A 19,766-nucleotide genomic window follows, 5' to 3' on the forward strand; every position below is an offset into this window, starting at 1 on the left:
GGGCTGAACTGACCTGAGGGTCTTAGAGGGTCTCCTGGGGATGCAGAAGTCAGCTGTGGCTCACTGTGGAGGCAAGGATAATAGTGGCAGAAGCTCCAGGAAATATTCACCAGTGTAAGTTCCCCTGGAGGTCACCATTTTGGCACCAGGACCTGGCCCCACCCAAAAGCTTGCAAGCTCCAGTGCTGGGATGCCTCAGGCCAAACAACCAACATAGTGAAAACACGGCCCCACCCATCAGCATACAGGCTGCCTAAAGTCATCCTGACCCCACAGCCACTTAAAAACACACCACTTGACACAGCCCTACCCAACAAAGGAACAAGATGCAACTCCACCAACCAGAGGCAGGCACCAGTCCTTCCCACCAGGAAGCCTGCACAAACCTTTGGAGCAACCTCATGCACCAGGGGGTAGACACCAGAAGCAAGAAGAACTACAGTCCTGCAGCCTGCAGAAAGGAGACCACAAACACAGAAAGTTAGACAAAGTGAGAGGACAGAGAAATATGTTCCAGATGAAAGAAAAAGATAAAACCCCAGAAGAACAACTAAGTAAAGTGGAGATAGATAGGCAATCTATATGAAAAAGAATTCAGAGTAATGATACTAAAGATGATCCAAGATCTCAGAAAAAGTATGGAGGCAAAGACCAAGAGGTTACAAGAAACGTTTAACAAAGACCTAGAAGCTTTAAAGAACAAACAAACAGAGATGAACAATACAATAACAGAAATGAAAAATACACTAGAAGGAATCAATAGCAGAATAAATGAGGCAGAAAAACGAATAAGTGAGCTGGAAAATAGATTGATGGAAATCACTGCTGTGGGACAGAATAAAGAAAAAAGAATAAAAAAAAATGAGGATGGTCTCTGGGAGATCTCTGGGACAACATTAAACTCAACAACATTTGCATTATAGGGGTCCCAGAAAGAGATGAGAGATAGAAAGAGCCTAAGAAAATATTTGAAGAGATAATAGATGAAAACTTCCCTAACATGGGAAGGGAAACACACATTCAAGCCCAGGACATGCGAGAGTTCCGTACAGGATAAACCCAAGGAGGAACACACCGAGACACATATTAATCAAACTGACAAAGAAAAAATATTAAAAGTGACAACAGCACAGCAACAGGTAACATACAACGGAATTGCCATAAGGTTTTCAGCTGATTTTTCAGCAAAACTCTGCAGGCCAGAAGGGAGTGGCACAATATATTTCAAGTGATGAATGGGAAAAAACTACAATCAAGAATACTCTTACCAAGCAAGGCTCTCATTCACATTTGATGGAGAAATCAAAAGTTTTCCAGACAAGCAAAAGCTAAGAGAATTCAGCATCATCCAATACAATAAATGCTAAAGGAACTTTACAATAAATGCTAAAGGAACTTACCTAGGCAGAAGGGAAAAAGACACAACCAGAAACAAGAAAATTATGAATGGTAAAGGCAAACATAAAGTAAAGGTAGGAAGTCATCCACACACAAATATGATATCAAAACCTGCAATCGTGAGAAGAGGAGAATACAAATGCAGGATATTGGAAATGTATTGGAAATTAAGAGATGAGCAACTTAAAACATTATATATGTACATATATATATACACATACATATATATATATATATATGACTGCTATATCAAAACCTTATGGGAACTGCAAATGAAAAATCTACAACAGATACACTCACAAAAAAGAAAAAGCAATCCAAACACAACACTACAGTCATCAAAACATGAGAAGAGAAAGAGGAAGGGAAGAAAAAAGACCTGCAAAAAACAAATTCAAAACAATTAACAAAATGGCAAGAAGAACACAGATATTGATAATCACCTAAAATGTGAAAGGATTAAATGCTCTAACCAAATGACACTGACTGGCTGAATGGATACAAAAACAAGACCCCTATATATGCTGTCTAGAAGACACCCACTTCAGATGTAGGGACACATACAGACTGAAAGTGAGAGGATGGAAAAAGTTATTCCATGCAAGTGGAAATCAAAAGAAAGCTGAAGTAGCAATACTCATATCAGACAAAACAGACTTTAAAATAAAGCATGTTACAAGAGACAAAGAAGGACACTACATAATGATCAAGGGATCAATCTGAGAAGAAGATATAACATTTGTAAATATATATGCACCCAACATAGGAGCACCTCAAAATATAAGGCAAATGCTAACAGCCATAAAGGAAGAAGTCAACAGTAAGACAATAATAGTGGGGGACTTTAATAACCCACTTACATCAATGAACAGATCATCCAGACAGAAAATCAATAAGGAAACACAGCCCTTAAGTGACACATTAGACCAAATGGACTTATTTGAGATTTATAAAACATTCCATCTGAAAGCATCAGAATACACTTTCTTCTCACGTGTACATGGAACATTCTCCAGGATAGATCACATCTTGGGCCACAAAGCAAGCCTTGGTAAATTTAAGAAAACTGAAATGATATCAAGCATCTTCTTCAACCACAACGCCATGAGATTAGAAATCAACTACAAGAAAAAAAGTTGTAAAAAACACAAACACGTGGAAGCTAAACAATACGTTACTAAACAACCAATGGGTCACTGAAGAAATCAAAGAGGAAATCAAACAACACCTAGCGACAAATGACAACAAAAACACAATCATCCAAAACCTATGGGATGCAGTAAAATCAGTTCTAAGATGGAAGGTTATAGCAATACAATCTTACCTCTGGAAACAAGAAAAATTTCAAATAAACAACCTAAACTTACACCTAAAGCAACTAGAGACACAAGAACAAACAAAACCAAAGTTAGTAGAAGGAAAGAAATCATAAAGGTCAGAGTGGAAGTAAATGAAATAGAGATGAAGAAAACAATAGATCAATGAAACTAAAAGTTGGTTCTTTGAAAAGATAAACAAGATTGATAAACCTTTAGCCAGACTCATCAAAAAAAAGGGAGGGAGAGGCCTCAAATCAATAAGATTAGAAATGAAAAAGGAAAAGTTACAATGGACACCACAGAAGTAGAAAAGATAAGATACTACTAAAAGCAACTATATGCCAATAAAAGGGATAACCTAGAGGAAATGGACACATTCTTAGAAAGGTACAAACTTCCAAGACAGAATGAGGAAAAAGTATAAAATATGAACAGACCAATCACAAGTACTGAAGTTGCAACTGTGATTAAAAAATTTCCAACAAACAAAAGTCCAGGATCAGATGGCTTCACAGGTGAATTCTATCAAACATTTAGAGAAGAGTTAATCCCTATCCTTCTGAAACTATTCCAAAAAATTACAGAGGAAGGAAGAATCCCAAACTCATTCTATGAGGACACCATCACCCTGATACCAAAACCAAAGACATCACAAAAGAGAAAATTACAGGCCAATGTCACCAATTAACATGGACACAAAAATCCTCAGCAAAACACAAGCAAACTGAATCCAACAACACATTAAAAGGATCATACACCATGATCAAGTGGGATATATATCTCAGGGATGCAAGGATTTTTCAATAGCTGCATATCACTCAGTGTGATACACCACATTAACAAACTGAAGAATAAAAACCATATGAGCATCTCAACAGATGCAGAAAAAGCTTTTGACAAAATTCAACACCCATTTATGATAAAAACTCTATAGAAAAAGTAGGCATAGAGGGAACCTACCTCAACATAATAAAGGCTACATATGACAAACCCACAGCTAACATTATACTCAACAGTGAAAGATGAAGCATTTCCTCTAAGATCAGGAACAAGACAAGGATGTCCACTGTTGCCACTTGCATTCAACAAATTTTGGAAGTCCTAGTCATGCCAATCAGAGAAGAAAAAGAAATAATAGCAATCCAAATTGGAAAAGAAGTAAAACTGTTACTGTTTGCAGATTATATGATACTGTACATAGAAAACAATAGAAAAGCTACCAGAAAACTACTATAGCTCATCAATGAAATCGGTAAAGTTGTAGGATACAAAATTAATACACAGAAATTTCTTGCATTCCTATACAAATAATGAAATATCAGGAAGAGAAATTAAGGAAACAATCTCATTTGCTGTCTCATCAAAAAGAATTAAATACCTAGGAATAAACCTACCTAAGGAGGCAAAAGACCTGTGCTCTGAATACTAAAAGATGCTAATGAAAGAAGTCAAAGATGACAAAAACAGATGGAACGATATACCAAGTTCTTGGATTAGAAGAATCAATATTGTCAAAATGTATATACTTCCCAAGGCAATCTACAGATTCAATGCAATCCCTATCAAATTACCAATGGCATTTTTCACAGAACTAGAACAAAAACATTTTAAATTTCTATGCAAACACAAAAGACCCTGAATAGCCAAAGTAATCCTGAGAAAGAAAAACAGAGCAGGAAGAATCAGGCTCCCTGACTTCAGACTATAATACAAAGCTACAGTAATCAAGACAATATGGTACTGGCACAAAAAAAGAAATATAGATCAATGGAACAGGAAAGAAAGCCCAGAAATAAGGTCACACACCTATGGTCAATTAATCTACAACAAAGGAGGCCCAAATATACAATGGAGAAAAGACAGTCTCTTCAATAAATGCTGCTGGGAAAATTGGACAGCTACATGTTAAGTTGGACAGCTATATTAAAACATTATCTAACACTATACAAAAAAGTAAAATAAAAATGGATTAAAGACCTAAATGTAAGGCCAGATACCATAAAACTCTTAGAGGAAAACATGCAGAACACACTTTGATGTAAATTACAGCAACATCTTTTTGAATCCACCTTGTAGAGTAATGAAAATAAAAACAAAAATAAACAAATGGACCTAATTAGACTTAAAAGTTTTTGTACCACAAAGGAAACTATAAACAAAATGAAAAGACAACGCACAGAATTGGAGAAAATATTTGCAAACAAAGCAACCTACAAGGGATTAATCTCCAAAATATACAAACAGCTCGTGCAGCTCTGTATCAAAACAAACAAACAAACAACCAAAAAAACAACCAAATAAGAAAATGGGCAGAAGATCTACACAGATATTTCTTCAAAGAAGATATACAGATGGCCAAGAGGCACATGAAAAGATGCTCAATATCACTAATTATTAGAGAAATGCAAATCAAAACTACAATGAGGTATCACATTAACCTGGTCAGAATGGCCACCATGAAAATGTCTACAAACAATAAATGCTGGAGAGGTGTGGAGAAAAGGATCTCTCCTACACTGTTGGTAGGAATGTAAATTGATACTATGGAGAACAGTATGGAGGTTCCTTAAAGAACTAAAAATAGAACTACCATGTGATCAAGCAATCCTACTCCTGGGCATATATCTGGAGAAAACCAGAATTTGAAAAGATACATGCACCCCAATGTTCACTGCGTCACTACTTACAATAGTCAAGACATGGAAGCCACCTAAATGTGCATCGACAGATGAGTGGATAAAGAAGATGTGGTATACATACAGACACACACACACACACACACACACACACACATATACACACACTGGAATATTACTTAGCCAAAAAAAATAATGAAATAATGCCATTTGCAGCAACATGGTTGGACCTAGAGATTATCATACTAAGTGAAGTAAGTCGGAAAAGGACAAATATCATATATCACTTATATGTGGAATCTAAAAAAATGATACAAATCAACTTATTTACAAAACAGAAACAGACTCAAAGACTTAAAAAACAAACTTATGGTTACAAAAGGGGAAAGTTGGTAGGGAGGGATAAATTAGGAGGCTGGGATTAACATATATAATTTACTATATATAAAATAGATAATCAACAAGGACCTACTGTATAGCTACTGTGTAGTTCAGGGAGCTCTACTCAATACTCTGTAGTAACCTAGATGGGAAAAGAATCTGAAAAAGAATGGATATGCGTATATGTACAACTGAATCACTTTGTTGTACACCTGAAACTAACACAACATTGTAAATCAACTACAAAACAAAATAAAAACTAAATTAAAAACAAAAAAGGGAGTACACAAGGGCATAAATATCAATCAAGAAGCAGGGATAACTGGAGGCCTTTTTAGGGGTTGCCCAGCACAGAAGTGAGGCCATTTTCTTGGGGAACCCCCAAATATCAGTATCTATAGGCCTTTTCCTTAATACTAGACAGGGACATTGTCCAATCTCCTACCTGACGTGTGTCACTTTGGCTCCCAGGGAGAGGAAGGAAACAGGGAAAGTGGAAACAACAGAGATGGAAAATAGGGGCTCCGAATTTGACTGTTCTATATGAAGACATTACCTTCATTCATTACAACATCCTTGCAGTCTTTGAAGGCTTTTAAGCAGTGAAATATTATGATCAAAATTCTGTTTCAAAAGTATTACTCTGACAGTTGTGCAGATTGAACAAGAAATACTTAATGATGTGGGACCATTTCAAGAGGTATTGAAACAGAACAGTGGCAGAGAATATGAGCGATTGGAAGAGTTGTCTTACCAGAGGAGCAATTGATTGCCATAGCAACTATACAGATCTGGGGTGGGCTAAGGGGAAATATAAGATATCATATTTTTTCCTGTCTTTTCTGCTCCTGAATGACTCAACTGTTTCTGGTTAGAGAACATAATAATATAGGACTCTAGGCTTGAGGCTAAACTACTGAGAATGCCTAAATATTAATATTCCACCAGTGTTATTCCAGTAGTTCTCAACTATGATTTCTTAACATGCTGGCATGTTTCCATAACTGTGAGGTATATTACAAGTAATTTGTTATTAATAATAGCTAAGGACCAAATTCTGGAAATCAGTCATATTTTTAAAATACACTAATGCTAGGTTTGCAGTATCCATATAATAACACTCCCACTCTTATCCATTATAATATGTTCTTAATTGGGATTTGATCAGGGGAGCATGCTGAAAAGTGGAGCATAACCCAGAATCTATATTTACTATAAGGCAATCTTTAGTGACATAGAAATCACTGGAACTGGATTTCAAAATGGAATTGAGGACCCAGCAGTACTCTTCAAACAGAAATGGGGGAAATGCTCTCATGAAAGTAGATAGTCCTCATTCTATAATGATTTGCTCCCAAGGTCTTTACCAGCCATCAATACAAGTACTGATTTTTGCAGCACTTAGAGAGTCACTTTCCCCCTCCCCTTATCAGCTCTTCCATACACACAGTTAGCTCCTGTAGGTCCTAAAAAGTAATTTAAAAATTAATGGGCAGGATTATATTGTATTCTACAAAGGTTACTCACCACAAATAAAATTCTGTTGGGGGCAGGGGGAGAAGAATCTTGCAGATTTAGGAAGGGCCCTGTTTCCCAAACAGACTGAGGATAATAGCACTGTTTAGAGATCTGAGATCCAGGTAGAATGGATAGGAAAATAATTTCCTCACATTCCAGCATTCCCACGTTAGATAAAAGCCTATTGGAGACTGGGAACCATGCTAGGCACTCTGGTTATCAGTGTGCCACCAAGCTGTAGATCTTAGTAAGGGCTTCCACTAGCATGCAAATGTATAAAGAGGGACACAAGGACAATCTGTAAATCTTGTCTGTTGGGAAACACCAGTCCTATACAGAACTCTCTTTAATACATGGCAAGTAGAAGAGAACTTCCAAAAGAATCTCTAAACTACTGAAAGGCAAGAAGAATGATAGATCATCCCATATATCCAGAAGAAAATAGACTTAAATTATTTCCTGCAGGAATCTGAAAGAAGATACAGAAAACTACTTGGCACTCAATAGGATGTAAGATCTAATATCTATAAAATAGGAGCTGAAAATCATAAGGAAAGTCAGAAAAAAAATGTGAGATGAGGAAGAATGGTATGAAAACATAAAGTGCCATTGTAAGAGATCAATACATGGTAAAAGCAGTTTAAAAAAATGGAATAGACATAATAAAAAATAAATCACTGTTATGTAATTAATCAGCTAATTGGTTATTACCAATTCAAAAAGGTTTCCAAAGCTAAGAGAAAAATAAAGGAAGAGAAAACTAAAAAGGAATAAATAAAATGTTATTCAACCCAAGAATTATTAATTTTTTTAAAAAACCCAGAAAAATCAGAAAACTATTATAGAGCTGATAAATGTACATGTACTAAAATGACTTTATAGAGTAGTTTAAAAAAAAAGAAAATGAATAGAGACTCAAGAAAAAAATAAGCTACAGGGATAAAAGCAAAATTCTACAAATATTGAGATAGAAAAACAAGTAAATGTAAGTAAAGCCAGCCTTAGATTTCTCCCCTACAATGTAAAAATGATAAAAATTAATTTTGCTCCCAAGAATTTTTAGATTTTTAAGAATAAATTCCTCCTTTATACACTCTATACTTTATATTTTCTATAAAGTACTTAAATTAATAGATTAATAATGGAGGTAACTCAAAGTTTAGTAGTGCATTTAACCAAAAGAGAGAACAAGAATGAGTAACAACAGCTCAATATCAAAAAAACAAACAACCCCATCAAAAAATGGGCAGAGGACCTAAACAGATATTTCTCCAAAGAAGACATACAGATGGCCAAGAGGCACATGAAAAGATGCTCAACATCACTAATTATTAGAGAAATGCAAATCAAAACTACAATGAGGTATCACCCCACACCAATCAGAATGGCCATCATTAAAAAATCTACAAACAATAAATGCTGGAGAGGGTATGGAGAAAAGGGAACCCTCTTGCACTGTGGGTGGGAATGTAAATTGATACAGCCACTATGGAGAACAGTATGGAGGTTCCTTAAAAAACTAAAAATAGAACTACCATATGATCCAGCAATCCTACTCCTGGGCATATACCCAGAGAAAACTATAATTCAAAAAGACACATGCACCCCAATGTTCATTACAGCGCTATTTACAATAGCTAGGACATGGAAGCAACATAAATTGTCCATCAACAGAGGAATGGATAAAGAAGATGTGGTACATATATACAATGGAATATTACTCAGCCATAAAAAGGAACGAAATTGGGTCACTTGTAGAGATATGAATGGACCTAGAGATTGTCATACAGACTGAAGTAAGTCAGAAAGAGAAAAACAAATATCATATATTAATGCATATATGTGGAATCTAGAAAAATGGTACAGATGATCTTATTTGGAAAGCAGAAATAGAGACACAGACATAGAGAACAAACGTATGGACACCAAGGGGGGAAAGAGGTGGGTAGGATGAATTGGGATATTGGGATTGACATATATACACTCTTGATACTATGTATAAAATAACTAATAACTAATAACTAATGAGAACCTACTGTATAGCTCAAGAAACTCTACTCAATGCTCTGTGGTGACCTAAATGGGAAGGAAATCCAAAAAAAGAGGGGATATAAGTATACGTATAGCTGATTCACTTTGCTGTACAGCAGAAACTAACACAACATTGTAAAACAACTATACGCCAATAAAAATTTATTGAGAAAAAGCCATTAGACTCTAAACTCTTTGAGGACAATGATCTGTTATGTAGCTCCAGAAACTAATATGTAGTCAAGGACTAGCAGTGAACATTGAATCAAATCAAACACAAATTTCAGTCTAAATAATTGTTTTAAAGTTTATTTAAAAGTTGGAGAGTTAACAGTTCAATATGGTGCAGGAGTAGGATGTGGAGCTCACCTTCTCTCACAAAAACATTAAAAATACATCTAAAAGTGGAACAATTCACACAGAACTTCTACTGAATGCCGGCAGAAGACTTCTGAAAGGGCAAGAAAACCTCCACGTGACTGGGTAGGACAAAAGGAAAAAGAAAAAGAAAGGAATCAGGATGGGTCCTGTGCCCCAGGGAGGGAACGGTAAAGGAGGAAAGGCTCCCACATCCAAGGAAGCCCCCTCACCAGTGGGGAGATCAGCCTGGATGGAGGAGGAGCTTTGGAGCCTAGGAGGAGAGGGCAGCAACTGGCTTGTAGAAGGCAAAATGGAGAGTAACCTTCACAGAAGGTTGGCACAGCCCCCCTGTGATCACCAGCCTGAGACGATCCTCCACTGGTGCGAGTTCAGGCTGGGTGCTGAAGCTCAGGCTTCAGAGGTCAGACCTAGGGAGAAGACCGGGGTTGGCTGCACAGAGACAGGCTGAAGAGGTTGGATTCTGGCAACTGAGGGTGTACTCGGAAGAAGCCTAGGCCCACCAGAGAGGCAAGGTGTCATTATTGGGGGGCACAGGAAAAGAGGAGCAGGAGCATCATAAGAGCTAATTTCTCTGTGAGTGCTCTCATGCAACAGGACACTGCCTAAAGGAGCTGCGGGGGCAAACACAAGTCTCTGCAGCTGCCGTCACTGCTACAAGACCCATGAGCAGGCACCAAGCACTACCCCCACTGTCCCGGAGGTGTGCAGGCTGCAGCCACCCTAGGAGATCCGAGAGCAGGTGCTAAGCTCTGCCCCCACTATTCCAGGAGTGCACTGGCTGCAGTCGCTGCTACAAGACCTGCAAGCAGGTGCCAAGCGCTGCCCCTGCCATCCCAGGAGCACACAAAGGCCGTCACACCTGCACACCCCATAACAAGGGGATAATACCCAGCACAAACTGAGGAAAGAGTCAGAAAGCATTCGAACTAAAAGCAGCCCCTGGATTCTGGACAAGATGGCAGAGGGACTTAAGCTCACCTCCTCACATGAAAACACCAAAATCACAACTAACTGCTGAACAACCATTGAAAAAAAAGACTGGAACCTAACAAAAAGATGGTACATTCAAAGACAAAGAAGAAACCACAATGAGACGGTAGGAGGGTTGCTTTTGCAACATAATCAAATCCCATATCCACTGGGTGGGCGATCCACAAACTGGAAAATAATTTTATCACAGAGGTTCTCCCACAAGAGTGAGAGTTTTGAACCCCATGCCAGGCTCCCCAGCCTGAGGGTCTGGCATTGGGAAGAGGACCCCTGCCCCCATCAGAGCATTTGGCTTTGAAGGCCAGCAGGTCTTGAGTGCAGGAGCTCCACAAGACTGGGGGAAACAGAGACTCCACTCTTGGAGAGTGCACACAAGGTTTCACATACATTGGGACCCAGGGCAAATCAGTAACTCCATAGGAGCCGGGGCTGGACCTACCTGTGGGTCTTGGAGGGTCTCCTGGGAGGCAAGGGTTGGCTGTGGCTCATTGGAGGAGCAAGGACACTGGTGGCAGAGGCCCCAGATAATACTGATCAGCATGAGCTCTCCTGGAGGCCACCATTTGGCACCAAGACCTGGCCCTACCCAACAGCCTGCAGGCTCCAATGCTGAGATGCCTCAGGGCAAAGAATCAACAGGGTGGAAACACAGCCCCACCCATCAGTAGACAGGCTGCCTAAAGTCGTCCTGACCCCACAGTCACCTATACAAACACCACTTGACATGGCCCTGCCACACAGAGGGACAAGATGCAACTCCACCAACCAGTGGGCAGGCACCAGTCCCTCCCACCAGGAAGCCTGCACTAGCCCCAGGACCAATGTTACCCACAAGGGGACAAACACCAGAAGCCACAGGAGCTACAATCCTGCAGACTGTGGAAAGGAGACCACAAACACAGAAAGGTAGACAAAATGACAGCATAGAAATATGTTCCAGATGAAGGAAAAAGATAAAACCCCAGAAAAACAACTAAGTGAAGTGGAGATAGGCAATCTACCTGAAAAGAATTTAGAGTAATGATAGTTAAGATAATCCAAGATCTCAGAAAAAAATGTAGGCACAGACTGAGAAGATACAAGAATTGTTTAACAAAGACCTATAAGCTATAAAGAACAGAGATAAACAATACAACAACTGAAATGAAAAATACACTAGAAGGAATCAATAGCAGAATAAATGAGGCAGAAGAACGAATAAGTGAGCTGGAAGACAGAGTGCTGAAATCACTGCCATGGAACAGAAAAAAGAAAAAACAATGAAAAGAAATGAGGACAGTCTTGGAGACCTCTGGGACAACATTAAACACACCAACATTCAAATTATAGGGGTCCCAGAAAAAGAAGAAGACCTGAGAAAATATTTGAAGAGATACATGCTGAAAACTTCCCTAACATGGAAAAGGAAACACTCATTCAAGTCCAGGAAGCACAGAGAGTCCCACACAGGATAAACTGAAGGAGGAACACACCAAGACACATATTAATCAAACTGACAAAAATTAAAGACAAAGAAAAAATATTAAAAGCAACAAGGGCAAAGCAACACATAACATACAAGGGAATCCCCATAAGGTTATCAGCTGATTTTTTAGCAGAAACTCTGCAGGCCAGAAGGGAGTGGCACAATATGTTTCAAGTGATGCAAGGGAAAAACCTACAACCAAGAATTCTCTTACCCAGCAAGGCACTCATTCAGGTTTGGTGGAGGTATCAAAAGCTTTACAGACAAGCAAAAGCTAAGAGAATTCAGCACCATCCAACCAGCTCTACAACAAATCCTAAAGGAACTTCTCTAGGCAGAAAAAAAAAAGACCACACTAGAGACAAGAAAATTACGAAGGGGAAAGCTCACCGGTAAAGGCAAACATAAAGGTAGGAAATCATCCACACACAAATATGATATCAAAACCAGAAATTATGATTTACAAATGCAGGATATTGGAAATGCATCGGGAATGAAGAGAAGAGCAACTTAATCTTGTATTTATATAGACTGCTATATCAAAACCTCATGGGAACGGCAAACCAAAAATCTACAACAGATACAGACAGAAAAAAGAAAAAAACAATCCAAATACAGCACTAAATATAGTCATCAAGTCACAAGAGAAGTGAACAAAAGAGGAAGGGAAGAGAAAAGACCTACAAAAACAAATCCAAAACAATTAACAAAATTGCAATAAAAACATACATATCGATAATTACCTTAAATGTAAATGGATTAAATCCTCCAACCAAAAGAAATACACTGGCTGAAAGGACACAAAAACGAGACCCATATAATGCTTTCTACAAGAGATCCACTTCAGATCTAGGGACACATACAGATTGAAAGTGAGGAAATGGAAAAAGGTATTCCATGGAAATGGAAATCAAAAGAATGCTGGAGTAGCAATACTCATATCAGTCAAAACGACTTTAAAATGAAGAATGTTACAAGAGACAAAGAAGGACACTATATAATGATCAAGGGATCAATTTAAGAAAAAGATATAACAATTATAAATATATATGCACCCAACACAGAAGCACCTCAATATATAAGGCAAATACTAACAGTTATAAAAGGAGAAATCAACAGTAAGACAATAATAGTGGGGGACTTTAACAACTCGCTTATATCAATGGACAGATCATCCAGACAGAAAATCAATAAGGAAACATAGGCCTTAAATGACACATTAGACCAAATGGATTTATTTTATATTTTGAAACATTCCATCTGAAACCAGCAGAATACACTTCCTTCTCAGGTGTACATGGAACATTCTCCAGGATAGATCACATCTTGGGCCGAAAAACAAGCCTCAGTAAATTTAAGAAAATTGAAATGATATCAAGCATCTTTTCCGACCATAATGCTATGACATTAGGAATCAACTACAAGAAAAAAAAAACTGTAAAAAACACAAACACGTGGAAGCTAAACAATATGTTACTAGACAACCAATGGATCACTAAATAAATCAAAGATAAAATTAAAAAATACCTAGAGACAAAAGACAACAAAAACACAATGATCTAAAACCTATGGGATGCAGCAAAAGCAGTTCTAAGAGGGAAGTTTATAGCCATACAATCTTACCTCAGGAAACAAGAAAAATCTCAAATAAACAACCTACCCTTACACCTGAAGCAACTAGAGAAAGAATACAAACAAAACCCAAAGTTAGTAGAAAGAAAGTGATCATAAATTTCAGAGCATAAATAAATGAAATAGAGATGAAGAAAACAATAGAATAGATCAATGTAACTAAAAGCTGGTTCTTGAAAAAGCTAAACAAAACTGATAAACCTCTAGCCAGACTCATCAAGAAAAAAAGGGAGAGGGCTCAAATCAATAAAATGATTAGAACTGAAAAAGGAGACATTACAACAGACACCACAGAAATACAAGGGATCATAAGAGACTACTACAAGCAATGATATGCCAAAAGAATGGACAACCTAGAAATGGACAAATTCTTAGAAAGGTACAACCTTCCAAGAATGAATCAGAAAGAAATTTAAAAATAGGAACAGACCAATCAGAAGTATTGAAATTCAAACAGTGACTTAAGACTTCCAACAAACAAAAGTCCAGGACCAGATGTCTTCAGAGATGAATTCCATCAAACATTTAGACAAGAGCTAACACCTATCCTTCTGAAACTCTTATGAAAGATTGCAGAGGAAGGAACACTCCCAAGCTCATTCTATGAGGCCACCATCACCCTCATACCAAAACCAGACAAAGATACCACACAAAAAAAGAAAATTACAGGCCAATATCACTGATGAACATAGACGCAAAAAATACTCAACAAGATACTAGCAAACTGAATCCAACAGTACATTTAAAAGAATCATACACCATGATCAAGTGGGATTTATCTCAGGGATGCAAGGATTCTTCAATATCCACAAATCAATCAGTGTGGTATGCCACATTAACAAACTGAAGAATAAAAACCATATGATCACCTCAATAGATGCAGAAAATGCTTTTGATAAAATTCAACACCCAGTTACAATAAAAACTCTCCAGAAAGTAGGCATAGAGGGAACCTACCTCAACATAATAAAGGTCACATATGACAAACCCACAGCTAACATCATTCTCAATGGTGAAAAGCTGAAAGCTTTTCCTCTAAGATCAGGAACAAGACAAGGATATCCACTTTCACCACTTTTATGCAACATAGTTTTGGATGTCCTAGCTACGGCAATCAGAAAAGAAAAAGAAATAAAAGGAATCCAAATTGGAAAAGAAGTAAAACTGTCACTGTTTTTGGATGACATGATATTATACATAGAAAATATTAAAGAAGCTACCAGAAAACTACTAGAGCTCATCCATGAATTCGGTAAAGTTACAGGATACAAAATTAATACACAGAAATCTCTTGCATTCCTATATGCTAACAATGAAAGATCAGAAACAGAAATTAAGGAAACAATCCCATTTACCATTGCATCAACAAGAATAAAATGCCTAAAAATAAACCTACCTAAGGAGGCAAAAGCCCTGTACTCTGAAAACCATAACATGCTGATGAAAGAAATCAAAGATGACACAAACAGATGGAGAGATATACCGTGTTCTTGGATTGGAGGAATCAATACTGTCAAAATGACTATACTTCCCAAGGCAATCTACAGATTCAATGCAATCCCTATCAAATTACCAATGGCATTTTTCACAGAACTAGAATAAAAAATTTTACAATTTGTATGGAAACAGAAAAGATGCCAAATAGCCAAAGCAATCCTGGGGGGAAAAAAGCGGACCTGAAGGAATCAGGCTCCCTGACTTCAGAAACTGACACGACATTGTAAAACAACTATACTCCAATAAATTTTTTTTTAAGTTGGATAAAATTAGAATGTTGCTTAAAGAGAAAACATTTAATAAATTTAAATAGTATTATATGGATCTTAAAACACACATTACAGTTTTAAAATATGAGAAAATGGAGTGAAAAGAAGTAAAAATGTGTTACATTCCCTCTCTCATATGGAGTGGGGAAATGATCAAAAGGAGGATATGATGCAAAACATATATTTTATTATTGCCTTTGATAATCTTTGACATATAGCATTTTTTAAGAACTGTGAATGTAATCATGAGAATAATTAAAAACAGAATACATGCCTTCCTAATCACTGCGGTAAATCAAAATAGGAACACCAAATTCTAAATAGAAAATAAAAACAATAAAAACAGTCATTCAAAACATAGCATATAAAACAAAAAGGTAGAAGACACAAATTGTAACAATAAAAGTAAATGCCACTAGTTCTATAGAAGCTAATGGAAAAATTAAACTAATGTAGCTGACAAGAGACTGTTGAAACCAAATGATATTAAAATTAAAAGAGAAAAGGAATAAAAATGATTTGTTACAGAAATCCAAACATTAACATATCAGGAGTTGCAATCCTATTTTCAGACAAAGTAGAATTTAAGGCAAAAATCATTAAACAGTTCGATGAAGGTAATTTTATAGTGCCAAATGGTGCATTTGACAACTGGCGCATTTTCCACTGACTAGTTCCATATATTCAAAGTGACCTGAAGGAAATATGCCAAATTTAACAGCAATAGTTTCAAGGAGATGTGATCATAGACAATTTGTAATTTCATGATACATACTGTTGTGTTTTCAGGTCCAAAAACATTTAAAAAGAAAAAAAAGTGAATGAAAGAAAGAAAACCATTTACAAAATTAATAAAATATATAACTGGTTTTTAACCTCTAATTGTGAAGTGAAATGATTGTTCTTTTTTCTTAACAAGTCCATGTCACAGAATATGCCTAACTACCCCGTTTTAAAATTCTCTGTTCTGAGACATTTTTTCTTTCCATTTCTCCTCTTCCACCTGTGGTTGTGCCTTCCCTGAATTTTCTTCCCCTTTAGCTATAGGGATTGTTCCAAAGTTTTCTCTACTTGCTGTCACTCCGTTCACTGTAATCATGTAGATTTAATTACTACCTTTCCCTAGGAGATTTTTATCATCTCCTTACTCTGTTTATACCTTTGCAACTACTGGGTGGTCATCTCTACCTGAACATCTTAGTGACACCAAAAGCTCAGTATATCTAAGACTGAAGTAATTTTTTTCATTTGTCATTAATTAAATGAATATCTCCGGAGCACCTACCGTGTGCTCAGCTCTGTATCAGATTCTGGGACTACAAAGCAGAGTCTTGCCTTCAAAATGCAAATAATCTAATGAATCCTTCTAAAATTTATCCCTTTTCCTTGTTCCTTATTTTGGTAAAAGCACCGTCAACCTCTGAACTATCTAGACTCAACATCCTTGGCTTGCCTTAGTTAGTTAGTTAGTTTACTCTTCTCCCTCTCTTGTTTTTCACATCCAAATAGCTTCCTGAAGCTATGTTTTCAGTTTTCTGCCTGGTCTTCATCTTTACCGTATAATCTCTGGTCATGTTTCACACATGCACCTGTACTTTTGAAACAGCCTCCTAAATTATTACCTCCAAATCTCTGAACTTTTGGTCCATCTTATACCCTATTGCTTGTTCAGTCTTGCTAAAGTAGATCTCGTGGATTCACCCTCACTGTTTACCCTCACAAGTGTAGATAAATTGTGGAAATTAATCAAAATACTTAACAGCTGAATGACATGAGCACTAGCCAATCAGAGCAGGTGTCTGACACATTCTAACTGATCAGAACAAATGCCAGATGTAAGCAACCAAATACAACTATACCAGTGATTTCTATCATTCCTGGGTCTCCCCATCCCTACCCCATAGTCAGCTATGTTCTCGGTCAGAGACTCCACTGTGTTCACCAAAAGCCACAGTATTGTCTCAGACACACAGCTAGACCACATTTCCAGTTCTATTAGTTCTCATCAGGGGAGTAAATATGAAGCTTTGGAGCCTAGTTAGGTAATCGTGCCTCCCTCTTGATTATCCCCACTAGTACAAATGACTTGGAAGACCTAGAAGAAGGTAAAATTACAAAATGAAAGAACCTACGTAGGTCCTGAATGACCACACAGTAGGCCATCTGAGAAGGACCACCATATCTGGCTCTGAGGGAACAAGAAATAAATACTTGCTGTGTTAAGCCACTGATAATTCTAGATTTATCTGTTTTTGGAGCTAGAGTTGCCCTATGATATCATTTTCTCCTCTGCTTCCTTAGTACCCTGGATCTGTCCACCTATAATTCATGTTTTTTGTTTGTGCATCTACCTCTTCCTTTAAACTCAAAATTCCTTGAGAGCAAGGAATACTCCCTTTTATTTTATCTCCAGAACACAGCATATTTTCCTGAAGCTAAATACACCCTGAAAATATGCCTTTTAGATGTTGCTTTTATGAATAAATCCTGTTATTTTATGATGTGTTTCAATAGCCCTAAAACTTTGATGGTTCCACATAGTTTAAAAAGGAAAGTTAGGGGGGGTTGCAAGGGTCACCATTATCTGGCCATAGCAATCATATTTTACCTCATCTTTCACTTTTTCCTCATTCAGTGCCTAAATTTTCTAATCACTATTTTCAAAAATTCCCATAATTCTCTGCTTCTATGAATTTGTTTATACTGTTCTTTTAACATAGAATTTTATTCCCATGTTCAAAATCTATTTCCTCCTTAAGGCCTAACTTAAGTGACTTCCTATCAATTAAACATCTCCTAATTTCTTCCAGCATGAAGTTTTCTTTCCCTTCTAGGAACTCCTATATCCCTTTACCTTCCTTATAGTGTTTATTATTAATACTTAATAAGCATTTATGAACAGCATTTATTGCACATTTGGTATTTTAAAAGCCCAATAATGTAATATATTTCCAAGTATGAGATCTTTTTTGAAATGCAATGAGAAATATAATCATTATCTCTTTATAGTTCAGCAGTCTACTTAAGAGAAAATTTGTTTACAAGTAAGTGCTAAAATACTGAGAGAAGTTCCAACTGCTATTTGTGTTGAATCTGGCTAAATAGCACAGCATGTTCTAGCAAAGTAAACTACCACAGATGCTTTTCCTTCTCTTGTGTTTCCTGCTTAGAGAAGTTTAGCATTTGTTGTAAAGCTGGTTTGGTGGTGCTGAATTCTCTTAGCTTTTGCTTGTCTGTAAAGGTTTTAATTTCTCCGTTGAATCTGAATGAGATCCTTGCTGGGTAGAGTAATCTTGGTTGTAGGTTTTCCCTTTCATCACTTTAAATATGTCCTGCCACTTCCTTCTGGCTTGCAGAGTTTCTGCTGAAAGATCAGCTGTTACCCTTATGGGGATTCCCTTGTATGTTATTTATTGTTTTTCCCTTGCTGCTTTTAATATTTTTTCTTTGTATTTAATTTTTGATAGTTTGATTAATATGTGTCTTGGCATGTTTCTCCTTGGATTTATCCTGTATGGGACTCTCTGCACTTCCTGGACTTGATTGACTATTTCCTTTCCCATATTAGGGAAGTTTTCAACTATAATCTCTTCAAATATTTTCTCAGTCCCTTTCTTTTCCTCTTCTTCTTCTGGGACCCCTATAATTCGAATGTTAGTGCATTTAATGTTGTCCCAGAGGACTCTTAGACTGTCCTCAATTCTTTTCATTCTTTTTTCTTTATTCTGCTCTGCAGTAGTTATTTCCACTATTTTATCTTCCGGGTCACTTATCCGTTCTTCTGCTTCAGTTATTCTGCTATTGATTCCTTCTAGAGAATTTTTAATTTCATTTATTGTGTTGTTCATCATTGTTTGTTTGCTCTTTAGTTCTTCTAGGTCCTTGTTAAACCTTTCTTGTATTTTCTCCATTCTATTTCCAAGATTTTGGATCATCTTTACTATCATTACTCTGAATTCTTTTTCAGGTAGACTGCCTATTTCCTCTTCATTTGTTTGGTCTGGTGGGTTTTTACCTTGCTCCTTCATCTGCTGTGTACTTCTCTGTCTTCTCATTTTGCTTAACTTACTGTGTTTGGGGGTCTCCTTTTCGCAGGCTGCAGGTTCATAGTTCCCGTTGTTTTTGGTGTCTGCCGCCAGTGGCTAAGGCTGGTTCAGTGGGTTGTGTAGGCTTCCCGGTGGAGGGGACTAGTGCCTGTGTTCTGGAGGATCTTGTCTTTCTTGTGGGCAGGACCACATCTGGTGGTGTG

The 19,766-nt window shown here is 37.2% G+C and overlaps 1 protein-coding gene across 1 annotated transcript in view; it reads right to left on the reverse strand.

Annotated features, from left to right (window-relative positions):
• Positions 1-19,766, reverse strand: part of TMEM232 (transmembrane protein 232) — a 245,062-nt gene that overhangs the window by 33,399 nt on the left and 191,897 nt on the right.

Source organism: Balaenoptera borealis (genome assembly GCF_965194805.1).
Source record: "Balaenoptera borealis genome assembly, chromosome: 2".
Classification (NCBI taxonomy): Eukaryota; Metazoa; Chordata; class Mammalia; order Artiodactyla; family Balaenopteridae; genus Balaenoptera; species Balaenoptera borealis.